This window comes from Delphinapterus leucas, chromosome 9, assembly GCF_059928025.1.
Source record: "Delphinapterus leucas isolate spDelLeu-1000000601 "Yukka" chromosome 9, BTC_Dleu_Yukka2, whole genome shotgun sequence".
Classification (NCBI taxonomy): domain Eukaryota; kingdom Metazoa; phylum Chordata; class Mammalia; order Artiodactyla; family Monodontidae; genus Delphinapterus; species Delphinapterus leucas.
In genome coordinates, this window is record NC_143137.1 from 79,361,839 (window position 1) to 79,380,327 (window position 18,489).

An 18,489-nucleotide genomic window follows, 5' to 3' on the forward strand; every position below is an offset into this window, starting at 1 on the left:
CAGCTTCTGTGTAAATGAGATGGGAAGATGGGGAGGGTTTTTTGCTGTACATTATGAGTGGGATCTCTCTTTGCCATTTAGGAAAGATTTTAGTATAGATTGGTAAACTTTTTATGATTTTTCAAATACGAAATTAAAGTGTGTAAAGAAAATTTGAAAAATAGATTGAATTTGCCGGAAAGTATTTAGCATGCTGTATAAGGGTGTATTAAATTGAACAAAACATCTTGAATAAACAAACAAGAAGAAATAGCAAGAACAGAAACAAAAAGTATTGGAAAGAGAAATACAAATGCATGAGAAGCCATAAAATGTAATAAATACCAGACTGAGGAGTGTCAGTTGGGAGTTAATGAATTTTTAAATACTTCAACATGAAGGAAAAGGGCACATGATGAAAACTGAATTGTAAGAGAGTGAATCTTTGAGCAGGGTACAGGATAGATGTAACTGAAGAGAAATGGAAACCATATAAGAATGTACTACCATGGAACAGGCATGATTAATTAATAAAGGGTTAACTATCCTACAGGCATTATTAAATACTAACACTTTAAGATAACATGGATGTAACTGAATTTCTGACCTAACCTAAATGTATTAATTTCTGACCTAACCTAAATTATTAATTTACTAACATTTCCTGTGAGAAATATTAAATGTAAGGTAGAATTCAAAATATTATATGTAAAATGGGATTAGTAGTATATCCTAATGTATTTTTGAGTCAGATACTGCAAATATCTGATTATAAGATGTTACAAAGATATTTTAAGATATTACAAATATCTGATTACAAATATCTAAATACAAGAATGAGTGATCAACATGATTCATAGTACATAAGGAATTTATTTCCTGTAAACCTCAATGCCATGATATTGGTATATAGAAAAACTTTTGAAACTTAGATTCAGCAAAGTATACATTAATAAAAACCTTTTTCATCATAATTTAAATAAGATTATAGCTAACACTTATTGGACACTTACTATATTCCATGAATTTAATAAATTCAAAGTAAATTGCAGTATTAACTCATTTAATCCTCAAACAACTCTTAGTTACTGTTACTGGCATTTTCGAGAAAACTGAGACATGCATAAGTTAAGTAACTTGCTAATGTTGCCCACCTTTTCACTGGTGGATACAACATTTGAATCCTGGAAATCTGGTGCAAGAACTTGTACTCTTAACCACTGCTTACCATTGCCTCACATAGCAGTTCATCCAAGCTATATTTAAAAGCCACAGCAAAGTTCATTTTTAAGGGAAAGCAATCACTCTTCAAAGGCACAACTTTTAAAACCAATTTGATGTCTTTCAAGTGAAAGGCTTCCACCCACATAATTACTTCTGTACTTTACAAAGAATAAAGGGACACTTATTGTCCATACCACATAAAAAGGGCTGTTTGTCAGATCTACAACACCTTGTTCCAATCTAATAATTTGTCTTCCGTATATTCTTCCTGTGTAAACATAGTGAATGAACTGAAAATTAAGCTTGCTTTAATTTTCAAGAGACACGGCCTGATAATCCATAATATATTTCTTTTTTAATTGAAGTATAGTTAATTTACAATGTTGTGTTAGTTTCAAGTATACAGCAAAGCGATTCAGTTCCATATATATAAGTGGAACTGAATATATATATATATACACATATATATATATGTTAATCCCCAGCTCCTAATTTATCTCCCGCACAACCCCTGCCGCTGCCACTATCCCCTTTGGTAAGCATAAGTTTGTTTTCTATGTCTGTGTGTTTGAGTTTTGTACATAGATTCATTTGTTTCATTTTTTTAGATTCCACATATAAGTGATATCATATATTTGCCTTTGTCTGACTTCACTTAATGTGGCAGTCTCTAGGCCCATCCATGTTGCTGCAAATGGCAATAATTCCTTTTTATGGCTGAGTAATATCCCATTGTGTGTATATATATATCTATATACATATCTATATATATCTATATCTGTCTATATCTATATATATATATGGCACATCTTCTGTATCCATTCATCTGTTGATGGGCATTTAGGTTGTTTCCATGCCTTGGCTATTGTAAATAGTGCTGCAGTGAACATTGAGGTCATTGAGGTGCATGTATGTTTTTAAATTAGAGTTTTCTCTGGATGTATGCCCAGGAGTGGGATTGCTGGATCATATGGTAACTCTATTTTTAGTTTTTTAAGGAACCTTTATAGTGTTTTCCACAGTGGCTGCACCAATTTACATTCCCACCAACAGTGTAGGAGGGTTCCTTTTTCTCCACACCCTCCCCAGAATATCCATAATATAGTTCTTATAAGCCTCCAATTCAAGCCTCAAAGTTAACTTGAAAGAGGTGAGAAACATATACAATTTATTTATTTATATAATTTATTTTATTTATATAATTTGTTTACAAGAAATCACTTGACATAAGATTTATTATATGTTTGTACTGTTGACATTTGCTTCATGGATCATATTCTGCAGAAAGTTCTTCAGTTTCTGTTTGGTAAACTTTAGAAAGGATTCACAGAGAAACAGTAAATTTTAAGAACCTTAGTATCCAATTCTTCCTAGATGTACATCTATTCTAACTTTTCTTTCATAGCCTTCAATGTACAAAATGCAGAAATATGGCTGTTCTGATAAGAATGACCAGCAAAGAAGAAACTTCAGCAAAGAAGTTTCCTTTGCTGAAAGAAATAAGGAAACTGTGTATTTTTCATTTGCTTTTTTTTTCTGTCTTTATTCTTACTATGACCCTTTAACTTGAATATAGCAATTTCAGAGCTCAAGGAAACCTGGAGTCTGTATTTATATTGTTGACTGTAGAGGTTATTTCCTTTGCTGGAGGATGGTGGGTAATGACAGACTGCACATAAGAAAACAGAAACCTGTAGATTTTTATTATAATGTTTGGAGGAAGATAAGTTTACTTAAAACAACTTCTATTATAGTCTCTTCATTGGCTTGCTCTTGGTCTTCAAAGATAGGGTCTTACTGATTAAAATAGCTTTCCAAATCTCTTTGGCTGTTTCAAAGTCATATAAACCTGAAACATTATATCAATGTTTATATCAATTATATCAATGTAGAAAGGACCTTCAAGATTCTTCAAATTTGAGATTATATCTCTTTTGGCAGTCCCAAACCCTTCTGAGATCTGATGAAATTTATGCACGTTCTCCTTAGAAGAAGGTATATTTAACTATAACTGTAACATTTGCATGCCTGGCAGGAATTCAGGACTCTGCAGGTGCCCCACAAGGCCCACTAATATCAGATTCACAACTTCTAATCTGGCCCAGTGCCACTGTTTTTTACACATATAATAAAAATGATTTGACAAGATGAAGATGATGACATGGGGATATGTGCTCAGCTGCGTGCATTTCTCTCTCTATTTGCATATGCACGTGCAGTGGTATATTTGCTTTTTGTAATATATGTTAAGCTGAATTTAAGAAATCCAATCTCTGCCTTCATTTACACATGGCCTTTTCTTCTTCTCTCCGTGTGTCACTTACAAGAGAACACTTGTCATTGCATTTAAGGTCCATGAGAATGATCTCGTATGTTTTTGGGAATGCCATTCGACTCACTATAGTTATTGTTATTGATCATATGTTAGGCAAGTGGTATTATATATACGATTTCTTTTCATTTCACCAAAATTCTGTGAAGTAGGTAGAAGGGTACTTATTACCAATGAGGAACTGGAGACCCACAGAAGTTAACATTCCAGACTTCGTACAGCTTAGTTAGTGGTGGAGTTCTTGCTTGGCCTATATTCTCACTGCTTAAGGCTTGTAAGGAGGACTCAGTTACCCAGAGTAAATCAGAACAAACAAATAAAAGTTCTTAAAGACCTCTTGGACTTTGTGATCTAATGAAATAGAAAATATATGAACACAAAAAGCTGAGATACAAAATAGAAGGTACATAGAGTGAAGAGAAATATATATAAATTTTTAAGGGTATTCAGAGGGAGCTGATTACCCGGCCATTTATCAGTTTGTGGTGTCTTAATACCCTAATATGATGAGGCTGATTTTAATGTCTCATGTGACAGTCTGTCTCATTATTTTAATACTCATATATGCAAATTTATGCTGCCTTACTTAATGAGCACTCAATCCTTCATCTATTCAGTATTTATGGAGTACCAGAAAATTGTGTTATACACTTAAGATGTAATGGTTAAAAAAGAAAACAAAAACAAATGTTGTCTCTGTCCCAATATACATGCAAGTGGGAAAGACAGACAGCAATGGAAAGGCAAATATATGAACTGGTTGCTAATACTAGTGAATGCAAGGAAAGCAATGGGAATCTCTGTTAGAGCATACTGGATGGGATCCTAGCTCAGGTGGGATGGTGAGGGAAGGACCTCTCTGTGAATGGGGCATTGCTGCTGAGCTGTAAGCATAGAGAAGCACTTACCTATGATAAGAGCAAAGAAAGAGCATTGTAGACTGAGGGAACAACATATTCAAATCACCCAAGACCAGAGAATGTTTAGCATCTTCAAAGAACTGAAAACAATGATTAGTAATAGGAGTGTAACATACTTTGAAATAGGCAGGGGTCAGGAGATGCAGACTCCTGCACAAGGGAGACAAATAAGGATTTTTTCCTGGGTGTTTTGGGAAAACACTACGGGGATTAAAGAGGGAAATGACATAACTGAGTTGCTTTGGGGATGATTGCTTCTGCTCTTCTATGGAGCATGGACTGGAGAGGGGCAAGAATGGAGGAGGAGGGACCAGTGAAGAGGCTTGGATGAATTAAAAATTCTCTTTCAGTGTTCAGAGTTCACTTGAATGATGGCCTGTCTCTGATATTATGAAGAGTACATTGTACTTAAAAAAAAGGTTTTTAGGCTTCCCTGGTGGCGCAGTGGCTGAGTGTCCGCCTGCCGATGCAGGGGACGCGGGTTCGTGCCCCGGTCCGGGAAGATCCCACATGCCGCGGAGCGGCTGGGCCCGTGAGCCATGGCCGCTGAGCCTGCGCGTCCAGAGCCTGTGCTCTGCAACGGGAGAGGCCACAACAGTGAGAGGCCCGCGTACCGCAAAAAAAAAAAAGGTTTTTATGTATAGTCAATAGTACTGTGTGTGTGTGTGTGTATATATACGCATATATAATCAATTATTTGGTACCAATTACCTCGTACTATGTAAATGTTGAATATTATATATATATGCATATATATACACACACACATATGGTAGCCATATTTGTTTCATTGTTATATAAAGGAGAAAATTTATCTAAAAGTAATTTATCTAAGGAAGAGATTTGATAGCAATCTCTTCTTTGTAGCATTTGGCTATCCAAATAAAAATTTATCATTAATAAATAGTGATCCTTATTTACCTGTCTGTACTGCTATGCATCTTTGCTTTCACTTGCACGCTTGAGAGAGGTGTGACAGTCTACAGAGCAGAATGATTACTGCTTGTCAGACCTTCATTCAACCAATGGGGAAAGGAGATATATTATCTTATTGTCTAGATTTTCATGTGGACATGAACAACCTGAAAACGGAATTGTACTAATTTGTGTCTTAGGAAAACTCTAAATGCAGTTAGTTTCCAATTCCATTTTTCCTTATGAGTCCAGACTTCTAATTGTGATTTTTTTTTAAAAAACAGGGATAATACAATCCTTTTTTCCTTGTACATACGAGAAAAATACTTGCACTTGTGACTTCAATAGAAAGCAATATTCTCTCCATGACTCAGAAGTCAAGGGTTGGTATAGAGCTATGACCCCTCATTAGACCTGCCTTAAACACTTTAGTAGTCTTAAGATGTGTGATTCTATTTCTTCTCATAGCACATGGAGAGGAATAATGTTGGTATTTTGCAGTTAATTCAGTTACTTTCTACTAGTGAAAATAGTAACAGGATTTCCTATTGCTAAGTCAAGTCCCCCAACCATTACCCTTGATTGGCATTGTAGACAAAACTTCTTGTGAATGAAATAAAAACATCCCCAATTCATTTCTACCTATACACTCTGAAAGACTGTTTTACATGGGGTTTTAGTTTAGTTTCTAATACTCTGACTTCAGTAGCAGTTTAATGAGTAATTGGTCAGCTAATAGCTTTCATCAAATTCCAGATTTTAATTATCACTTACTGTGATATGAGTTACATGTCATTTTATGCCATATTTGTTTTTAGATTTAATCTACTCATGTTTGCAAAATTTCTTTTCCATGGTGCAAAATTCAATTTATTAAATTGAAAATATTAAAAATAGTAGTTTGAAGATTTTAGTTTTAAAAACACTCTACAGGTTAAACAAATAAACATACCCTAAAAACCAAAATAAAACAGTATTTATAGTTTAAAACCCAGTGGTACTATTATTCACTAAGAGAGGTCCTTCAAACAGGAAAATTGATAGAATTCACTTCCCTCTTTTTGAAACATGGACGTTTAAGTTACAAGAAAAATAATTCAAGGTCCAGGCCTGTAGTTGTTACTATGAGCAATGTAGTAGTCTGCTACAGTAGACTGTGTGGAACATTTTAAAAAACAGTTTGGAATCTTTAATGGTGAAATAATACTCAATGGTAGGGACTTAGAAACTATGTGTTGATTTTTATTTTTAAAGGCATTTGAGGAGTTAAGAACCTTAGCCATGATATGGATCCTTGAAAGATGCTGAATCTTGTGAAGTTTTAGATCTTAATTCCAGTTACCGTATAGAATGACTTTAGCATTCTGATATTACTTTTGAAGGGCTAGGATAATAAATCAGTTTCAGGGTAGACATGTACAAGGCTTAATTTATGAAACTTTAAACTATTTAACATTAACTTTGTCCTTAAAATACAAATTCATCTAGGGAATGTAATAAACTATGCAATAATAAAGATCTGATATTATTTTGACATGAAATTCAACATATTCATAAGTACAAGGATCAAGAATTAAAAATAAAATTCTTGGTAACAGTATTCATTGAACGAACATTCACAGTATTTAGTGCCTCATGTTTGCTTGGAACGGGAGTTAAAAACTTAAAATAATATAGGCTTTGCCTTCAAGGGAAAGAGGAGAGGGTTATATAAATTGACAATTATAGTTCAGTGGCATAAATACTAAAATAGAGAGGATTAAGGAAGTCTAGAAAAGAAACTTATCAAATTGAAGTGTTAACGAAGGCCTCCCTGAGATAATTCATGAACTGTGTTTGATATAAGACTTGGAGTTAGTTATGTGGATGAGAGTTGAGGAAGTGCATGCAAGACAGGTGGCAATCATTCAGTTGGTAAGATACAACCACAAAATGATCATAGTCTAAATGGAGGAAGGACCAGTGAAGGTAAAGTGGAAGGGATGCACATGATAGATAGTAAATGGATAGAACATACAGGATTTGATGAGAAAATGGAAATGAGAGAGCTGATTGAAAGGAAGGTGTCTGGAATGATTCAACTTGAGGCTACAATATTAACTAAAATGAAGGTGCTAGTAAGGGTGAATTCACCTTTGACCACATTATGTACTTTGCAGTAGAGGTGATTAGTGTAAGGAGAATAAATTTGAGAACAGTCAAGAAATTGTGGAATTTGTTGAGCAGTCAAGAAATTTTCTACTTTAAAAATAGGAAATAGAGAGATTAGAATATTCTGCCTATTTGTAATTATTCCTGTTGAGTTTTAGGAAGAATTTTGGATAAAGGACTTAAGATGTCATCAAGGTCATCCTTTTGCCTAAGTCAAAATTTTTGTTGTTGCTGTGCCTTTTTTTTTTTTTAACGGAATTCACTCATAGAACTAAATTGATTGTTGTTTAGGCAGGGTAGAGTGTGCTTTGGTTAACTAAAGTGGACAAAAGCAAGAATCTTGATTGTGTTCCTAAGAATGACTCATTCCTTCAGTGAGTTCATTCATTGTTAGTCTTCCAGAAACAAATTTAACAAGCCAGATTTATGGACTAGTCTTAGGTACTTTTCTAGCTAGACAATCTTTAACTGGCTATGGTAAATGTGAATTAAGAAAGGAAAAATGTAATTGTGGTGTTGAAACTTGTTCCTAGGGTTTTTATCCAAATTTACTTTATATTTTCTATACAAAGTGGAAAATTATACAAAACATTTTGCATTGACCCAGAATTTTTATTAACAGTTTCTTTTTCCATATTTATCAGCATATACCAATGGTATACAAATGATATTTAGAAATATCTGCCGGTGTAGTGGGCCAGTTTTAATCACAACCTGATTTACACTAATCTATGTCAAAATATACTGTACAGTTGTGCAACTCTAAATTCTATTTATTTGTCTATATTACAAATGATAGACTGATTTCTTTAAACTTTTTCTAAGATATTTTTAATTTTAAATTTGAAAATTGGTAATTTTTTAAAAGAATACTCAAAATTGTTCTGCTAATCCAAACTGAGATTATCACACTAAAGCAATTAAAACATATGAGTAGATTGCATTTACATAGTTTATTATATAATGCACAATTTATGCATATAAGCAATAGCTTTTAGTTTCTTTCAAAACAATCTCTGTCCTATTAAAGTATAATTAAATAATGTCATTCAACTATGAAAAGTGAAAATCTAACAAAACTTCTATCCAATTCGACATATATTTGCAAACAGTTAAATTACACGATAGGATAAATTGTATTAGATCTTTTAGGATCTATCTGTCTTAATAAAACATAGCCAAACTTAGCTGTTTATATATTAAATACTACAATATGAGTAGTTATTAACTGAATTTCTATACACTTCTAATTAATTCAAATAATGGTACTAATTGATTCCATAACTTCTGTGACTTATTATTCAAGGACTTAACAAAGCTCACAAGTCTAAAGGGCTGATATTTGAATAAGCTGTCTTTTATTATGACTACATTTAATCAAATTTAGGCATAATATATTTTTATTCTGAAGTCATCTGCTTTTTATTATAGTGAGTCCTTCGTTTCTAGGTCTTCTCTTTTTAGTTATAACTGATTCTACTATGAGAGGAAGTTTGTTTTGGAATAGTCATGGAAGAAAATAAATAGTCTCTAAGTTCATCTTAATAATTACTTTTTTGTTTGTTTTATACATTGCCATGAATGTTTAAAACAGCTTTCTGTGTTGAATGGTACCTTTTAATAGTCCCCGCTATGGATTCTATCTTTTAATAACTGCAACAGTAAAAAAGGTAATTGGCATAGCAATATTACACGATATAACCATTAAGCCAAATTTAATATTAGAAACTTAAAAAACTTTTTGGGGAATGTGTGAAGCATTTTTATTATTTGATTGCAGCATTTTCTTATGAGAAAGCTGTCGTAGTCATAACGGGATGCAAACAATGTTCTTTCACAGAAACTTAGAAAGGTAGAAAGATTGAGGTAATAGCCTTTGCCTTACATGTGCCAACATTATGAGTTAATACTTAGATATTTTTCACATTCTGGCAGCTCTTTAGATTACGTTTGTTCCTCAGAATGAGTGTATTTTAGGTTTCTTTATTTAAAAATAAAAAAGAGTAATATAAAAATTGAGATTAAAATTTTATATGGAGACATTTTTGCTATGTCCTTACTGCTTGTTAAGATGCAAATGCTGTAAGATTATTTACACTTATGATAAATATGAAAGAATAACAGAATATTACATTATTTTCAAACTTCTGAATTGAGATTTGTTTCTTCCAACTATATTTTAATTTCAAAAATTCCCTTTTTCTCTCCTAGGGCAAATTTTCCTCTATTCTCATTTTAAACTGTCTATCATCTACCACTGGCCTCTAGAATTAAAATAAGTGGATAATCTGCCAGCACTTTATTTCAATTTCATCTAGTTTTTGTATATTAGAATATTATAAGGATTTAACTCATTTAGGCAAAGCAATACTTATCTATGTATCACATTACAGTGATTTCCCCTACCTGTAAAACAAATGCAGTACTGATTAAATGGCTACCTGTGAGACATATGTGAGTTCATAACTATTAGGACATGTCTTGGACATTGCATTATCCCCTTTTTTTTTTTTTTTTTTTTTTTTTTTGCGGCACGCGTACCTCTCACTGCTGTGGCCTCTCCCGTTGCGGAGCACAGGCTCCGGACGCGCAGGCTCAGCGGCCATGGCTCACGGGCCCAGCCGCTCCGCGGCATGTGGGATCTTCCCGGACTGGGGCACGAACCTGTGTCCCCTGCATCGGCAGGCGGACTCTCAACCACTGCGCCACCAGGGAAGCGTATTTTTTGAACAACGTCTTAAATCTTGGCAAGTTACTGATATCCTATTGTTCAAATTCTAACTTCAGTGAAAGTTGTAGTGAGTATGGCAAATACAAGCTAAACAACAAAAGGCTGTCATACAACACAGGGTTTTTAAAACTTTCCTCATGTTTTGGTCCTTTTGGACGAAAGGAGCTGTATATTCTTCCAATGTCTATTAATTTATCTTTTTTATTCTTCATTTTTTTGAGTTCTGTATAAAATATGTCTCAACTCTTGTTAGAGGCTAAGGGCAGGGTAGTGGCATCCTATCTATCTATCTGTCTCATCTATCTAATCTGCTATCCATATATATCTATCATTACATGTTGATGCACATGTATAAATTTTAATATAAATATTTTAAAATTTAGATCTAACTCTTTGGTGGTTTGAATAGTGATTAGGTGCATAATATATATAAGTGAGGTGAATATATAACATTGCATAAGTGAGAAAATGTTAAATCCAATTTATAGGTTTTAACATGATATAAAACAAATATAACTATCATGGAAATTATTTAGAATTTAACTAATGATGATGACTATTAAATATAGATCAGTCATGTTCTTTCAGCATAATACCTTTTACACATTCATCTGAGATATTAAAAACACAGATTTATATGGCAAATTCACTTATAGAAAAAGGCCGCTAATTAGAAACTCCTTGGTAAGTTTTAGCATTTCATGGTTATCTATCCTGTGACATTTTCCTCTTGTTTAGAAACAGAACCCTAATTTTTAGCTGGGCTTAATGTTACCTATTTCAAAGCCTGCATTTCCTATCTCCCTTATAATTTATATACTATTTACTCAACATTTACATACATCTGAAATTTTCCAATAAAATTTTTAAAATATTAAGTCTCAAAACTCGATAGATTAACTTCTAAAGAGTGCTCATGTAAATTAAAGAATAAATGACCAAGGCATCTAGCATATGCGAATAAAAATTTTTTGTTATTTATTAAGATGCTGGCTATGAGAAACAAACCTTTAGTTGATTATCATTCGTATAATAATTCTTACAATGAAATTTATTTTTATGCATATCGTCAATAGATTTATATCCTAATATATATTCCAGTTCATATTCTTCAGTAATAATGTGACACCATTCACTTGAAGTAATCTTTTCTGTGTGAATTAATATAACAATACACTGAAGCTCTGTAATTGGATAAATACTTAACCACCCAAGTGCTTAACTACATGGATAAAGCTTTCTTTGTAATGCTGTAAATAGGTGAGGTTATCTAGTTGTTTATGGGTTTAATGAAATTACACTCTGCAGATTATAGCATGTATCCTTGTTCTTCCATTAAGGATTTATAAATTGGTATTTTCCCCTATAAATACAAGGGAAAATGTTAAGATAGCTCTCCTTTTTCTATTATTGGGGGTAGAAAAATCAGAGAGGAGGTGGCATATATCTTTGGTGTTCAGAAAGGAATTGACCCACAGCTTACAGTAACATTTAATTATCACTAAGAGCACACTCTGTGCAGTTCCAGAGAGCTATGAGCCCAAGGGCTGACATAAAAATAAATCAAATAGTTTTGCATGAGAGTTTTTTATCTTAAAACTCAAAAAGAGTAGAACACAGGAATATGAGTAAAATGTCAGGCATATCAGAAATCACTTTCGATAAATACTTGTTGAATTTATAGTGGAACCAAATAAAACTTTACCTAGTAGCATATGTAAGTAAAATCAATCAATAATATTTATATTATTAAGTACTAATAAAAATGACTACTTTGTCTCTAAATGGCACATATATTTAAGGTATCATAGTCCATTGAATACAATGCTAAATCTGATCTTTGGTTTGATTGTTTCTTGTAAGCAAGTGATAAAACTGTGATCTATTTCTATCCAAAGAAAAATTTAAGATATTGCATCCGTGCTGCCCCTCTCCTCCAACTAGGGATAGGAGGGGAGGTGTGTACTGTTACTTCTAGCTTTTTAGCAAGGCTGTCTTTTAGGGTAAAAGCAAACCTACAATGAATCAGACTTATTAAACAAATGCACATTTCAAAGAGAAGTGAAATAGTAACCTATTCTGAAGCCAGCAACTAAAATGAAATACCAAGTGGAGAAGTGATTTTTCTCTCAGCACAAGCTACTGTTTCCTCATTTCTGTTTATTGTTCCCTGCATCAGTTGGCTTTTGCTGTGGATCACACCACTCTAAAACTTAATGACTTAAAACAGTCCAGTTTCTTTTGTTCACAGTTTTGTGGTTGGAATGAGCAGGATCTCTCCTGGGCTCTATCATGGGTCTGTGGCTAGCTGCCAGGCTGGCTGGCCATGGATGATCTAGAATGGCCTCACGCGTATCTGGCTATTGGCAGATGGTTGGCTAATGGGCTGTTGGCTGAGGATCCTCACTTCTCTACGTGGCCTCTCATTCTCCAGCAGGTTAGCACAGACTTGTTCACTTGGTCTAAGGTTTCCAAGCACAGCATGAGAGAGGAAGTCTCAGTAGGCAAACTCCTATGCAAGTCTCCACTTGTATAGTGTTGACACGTATCTCATTGGCTAGAGAGAATCACATGGCGCAACACAGGTTTACGTGGGTGAGGATTATCCAGTGATGCAGATGCAGGGAAGGGAGTTAATTACTGACATTTTGCTAGCAATCTCCCTCACTCTTTTTTTTTTTAACTTCTATTTTTTTTCCTTTTTTTTTTTTTCCAAAGTATGGATCTCCTTCTCATTGTATGTATTATGGTCTCTCTTTCATTTGGAGACTCTCTTTTCTTTCTTTCCCATGGGAGAGATTCCTCTCCCATATCCCTATCCTTTCCATTTTCTTTTATTCTTTCTCTCTTTTCCTGAGGGTGAAAACTTAAGTTAAATTTTATTTTCCCACTTTTATTAAGTAAAAGTCTTTGACTAATATCAAATTAGAAAAATAGGATTATATCCTTTTCTATAGCTTTGTTCTTAAATCCTAAATAGTGCTGGGAACAAACTTGAGATCTCTTTCAGGCAGAAAAAGGCCTGAATGTTGAAAATTCTACACTGAGTCATGCAAGTCCCTAAGGATTTGGTTTGCATTTCTATTTAGTAAAGAAATGGGAAGAGGAGTCAAGGTTAATATTTGAAGATCAAGCTGCAGTCCTAGTATTTACATATAAAAACACGAGCATTGATCAGAGGCAGGAGAACTTGTAGCTCTAAAATTTACAATCTTAGCCCATTTTTAAAGCCTATTTAAAACCTTACAATTGCTTTTTTTTAACATGGCTTCCAGGAGCCAGTAATGAAACTGATTAGAGCTATTTTTTATTATTTTTTTCACCTTTCACACTTCCTTTTTTCTTTTTCTTTTTTTTAGTTTTTACAGCTTTATTGAAAAATAAATGACATACACTACTGAATAAGTTTAAGGTATACAGCATGATGGTTTGATTTACATATATGATGAAATGATTACCACAGTAAGTTTAGTTCTCATCCATCACCTCTTATAAGAGCTATTTTTAAAATTATCTTATTTTATAAAATGCTAAAGGAAACAACATTACACAAGATTAAAATATTTTTCTGATAAAAATAAGAACCCAAGAAGAGTGGAGTATCTGATATATAATAAAACAGCTATTTTTAGTATTTACCTCCACAATTTAAAAGGATAACATTAATGTATACATTTCTTTATTTATGATGAACTGGTTACTCAAAGAGGAAAGATAAGAAAGCCAAAACAATAGATATTAAATAAGTTGAACTCCCTAATTTTGAAGGTTATATTTAATTACAGAGGTCACAGAAAATTACAAATATATGCTCATTATTTATGCTTAAGTCAAAATGTCTTTATCTTCCTCTTATTTTTAGAACTGATCAGACAATTTCAGAATGGTGATAGCAACCAACTAGATTTCCCCCCTTCATTCCCAGAATGTTGATTTTTGCCAGAAAATATCAATTTTTCCTGTGACAAAATTTGTCTTAAGACAAATTAAACATTTGTGTATGTGTCCGTACACTTTGTGTTATGAATTTTAATTATGTTAAATATAGTAGTCTGTAAAAGTATGAATTTGACTAATTTAAGGATAGCTAAAAAAAAAATGCTTGAAGACAATAAAAATTGACAATGACATTCTTCTTCAATGTAAGAGTCTTATAGAAACCAATTCTGAGCAGTACCTACGATTTTAAAAACATTCTGAAAATAAAATAGCTAACATTTATTGAGTGTCTATTTTGTACTCAGGATGTGTCATCCCTAGTTGTCACAATATTGCCTGTATTCCTCTAAAAATAAGGTTGTTGAGAGCTAGAAGTCAACTTGCCTTGTATCACATAACTATAAAGTGTTGGAACCAAAATTAGAAGAGTCCAAAGTTAATATTCCAAAATTTTTCTCTATCTGATAGTTTCTTACAGAGCTCAGTTTTGGCTGCTTGACACTCAAAAGCCAATAATCAAAAGGCAAGTGTCAGTAGAAAGGAAAGATGCTTTAATCAGAAAAGCCGGCAATCTGGAGAGAAGGTGGACTCATGTCCTGAGACCAACTCTGAAGATTCTGCTCAGCCATGACAGTTTTTAATGGGAAAAGGGGGGAAAGAATCTCTGTGAATCATCAAGGCAGAAGGTTGGGTTCTGCATCACTCTCCATTGCCTGCAGACTAGCTGATTCCCTTCAGATGTTACCTTCCCCATGTGATCTGCCTGCAGGATTGGTAAGGGGGCTGTTGGGGGTAAAGAGCTAGTCATTGTTTAACTATTTAGTTCTTCATTCTTACTTCTTGTAATCTAGGAAAAGAATCAACAGGTTAGATAAGGCATGGTGTGCATTTGGGAGGGCATAAGTCAGAAATTAGGATAAATTGCCTAATGATCTTATTAGGTTCTTTCAAGGTTAAAGGGTGACAGAGATGGGCAAACACGAAAAGGACAAAAGAGCTGCTTTCAAGTTGATTTCTTTGATAGAGAATTAAGATTGTCATAAACAGATTTTTTAGGCAAAGATTATAAGTATGAAGTTGTCAATATGCTGGAAAACCAAAATAGCATATAAATAGACATTGACAGAATGAAGGGGAAAAGAAGTTGTTCTTCAAAACGTGCTAGAATTTAGAAAAGCTAACTATGTTGCGGAAAATAATCAACACTAACAACACAGACTGGGGGACAGCCGTTAAGGTATAATGCCATGAGAATGTCTTGGACCTGCAGGCTAAAGTCAAACTCTCTGCTCTTGAAGGGAGAAAAAGCCAATACCACAGTAGGTCATGTTAGAACTTGTATAAGATGATGAGCCCAAGGGTTAATATGTCTGATGTAGACTGAAATAGTAACCCCACATATGAAATAGAATTTTAAAAAACATGAGAAAGGCCAGAGAAGAATCAGTCATTGATTTTAAGGTTGCAGATGTAGCATATGAGAAGAGGTGAAATGAGTTAGGTGTTTTTAGAACAAAAGAATGAAAACTTTGGGTAAGTAAGGAAGGAAGCGTATAAATCAAATACAACTTTAAGATCTGTTCAAAAAACTAAATCATGGTAAGATTTAAAGTTCTCAGAAAAAGCTTTTTAAAAGAAATAAGTTAATGTGGATAAGCTATTGGGGAGGGGGGAAGGAGTAACTTCTTTACTGTCAATATGATAAAATGCCAGAATTCCAAAGATCTCATAAAATTTCCACCCCTGGAAAGTGAGAAAAACATTGACAGCTGTTTGTTCTGTTTCAATATCCTGTAGCCTTGAGGCAAGGAAGCTGGAGCAGAAACACTCTCAAGTCTCTTCCACAAAACCAGTATTAAAGTTTGGCTATCAAGTATATATTCTGGACATCCATACACAAATTGGCAATCAATCACAAAACACATTAAACCTTCATGCATTTACTATCTATTCCCAGGAAGTATTTTTGAGTTCACAATAATTTCTAAGCCTATCATTATTTTCTTTTTGAAAAATTATGTTTATTCTTTTTTACCAACCACAAAATTTTCATCCTTCTCTTCCATCATTCCTGCAAACATATATTAAACAACAAATATGAGCTGGGGGGACATCCCTGGTGGCCCGGCAGTTAAGACTCTGCACTTCCACTGCAGGGGGCGTGGGTTAGATCCTTGGTCAGGGAACTAAGATCCCGCATGCTGCGTGGTACGGCCCAAAAAAACGAAAAACCAGAAAAACAGAAAACAAAAAAAACCCAAATATGAGCCAGGTATTGAGTCAGGTGCTAAAGTTACAGCAGTTAAAAAGACAATTTCCCACTTTCATGGAGCCGACGGTTAATTGGAAGAAAGATTTGCATAAATGGTTAACAATTGTTATACAACAACGCCTATGGAACGAAAACGTTTACTAAAGATATTTTAGTAAAAATGGGAGTGATATATTGGTGGAAAACTTTTTAAAATATGCTAATGAAAGTGTAGTGTAGAGAACAGTGATCCAGAAAGACCTCAACGTGGCATTCCAGGAATGCAGTTTTGTGAATGTAATTTTTTCTGTAACACTTGAGGCTTTTTTTTTAAACTCCTTACAATGTAATTTTCCCCCAGAATACAAGTTCATTTTATTTTATTTCATTTATTTATTTATTTATTATAAATTTATTTATTTATTTGTTTTTATTTTTGGCTGTGTTGTGTCTTCATTGCTGTGCGCGGGCTTTCTCTAGTTGCAGCAAACGGGGGCTACTCTTGGTTGCAGTGTGCAGACTTCTCACTGTTGTGGCTTCTCGTTGCAGAGCACGGGCTCTGGGCGCACGGGCTTCAGTAGTTGTGGCACATGGACTCAGTAGTTGTGGCTCACGGGCTCTAGAACACAGGCTCAGTAGTTGTGGCCCATGGGCTTAGTTGTTCTGCGGCACGTGGGATCTTCCTGGGCCAGGGCTCTAACCCGTGTCCCCTGCATGGGCAGGCGGATTCTTAACCACTGTGCCACCAGGGAAGCCCACAAGTTCATTTTAAAAAGTGGCTTTATTTGCAAAATATATTTTGAGAGGCTATATTAAGCAATGGCTTTTTAGAGAAACGGAGTTCATTGCCCACTAAGAGATTTTAATTCTGTATTTTATTATATTTCTAAAATCGTCCTCCATATAGAATTATAGTAAGTTTGATGGCTCTTATTTGGCACTGTTTTCTTACATGATAGGTTGGACTGGTTGAAAAATGAAGGGATAAATGGTCAATCTAGTTGAATTGTTGTCATCTTAAATTTAAAATTGATTGATTGTATTTCTTTTTTGGTGAGTTGAGTTTTAGGCACAATTCCAGACAGATACCAAGTAGGAGTTGGTTAACAGCTTTGACTCCCATGGGCAAGAAGAATAATGTGAAAAGTTGTGTTTAGCTTAGATGCAGGAAGGCTAAATGGGGGTGGGAGAATCATTTTAAACAGTTATGTATTTATATTTTCATACAAGTCAAGTATTGAGGAACAATTAAACAGAGAATCCATTGAAGTTATCAGGAAGCAGGTAGAATAAAGGCAGACTGACATATTTGAATTGAAGGGATAAAGCAGCAGTTCTTCAGTTTCTGATTAAGTAGGTCTGGGTTAAGACCCTAACATTGGCATTTCTAATGAATTCCCAGGTACTTCTACTGCCTGAGGTCTGGGCACCACACTCTGAGACTCACTGGCTTAGAGTATGTCTGGTTAAGAGTAGTAGCCTTTGAGTAAAAAAGTCATCAACAATAAAAACAAAAATAATAACAGTAGTGGCAGAGGCGAAGCAATGGCAAAAGAAAAAGCTGTGGGCAAAGTGTGCTAGGGATTTGTTTCATTATATGCTTTGTTACAGCTCATTTATAGAAAAGTTGACGTTCCCACAGTCCTGCTGCCTTTAAATTATCATGTCCTATTACAAGCGATAATCATGACACTGTAAGCTCCATGAAGCCAGGGACTTTGCCTGTCTTTTTCATCACTGTGTTTGTTACACTGTCCCTGACTGCACAGTTTATTCAACACATGGGCTGTCTAAGGACCAGATTCTGACTCTCAGGAATCTGAACTGAGACACAGAGAGGCTGCCCACAGTGGACACTGGAGCTAAGAAATGAACTGATTCCACCAAAATCATGAGTAAGTGGAAACCAAGAGTAAACAGGGAATCCAGTACGTAGAGAGGAGAGAGCTGGAGAAGATGTAGCCCCATTCTTGAAAGCAGCTGGTCTGCTTCAAATGACTTTCCTGTGCCACTGAAATGTGCTCTATTTTGTTTCCTCCTTTTAGAT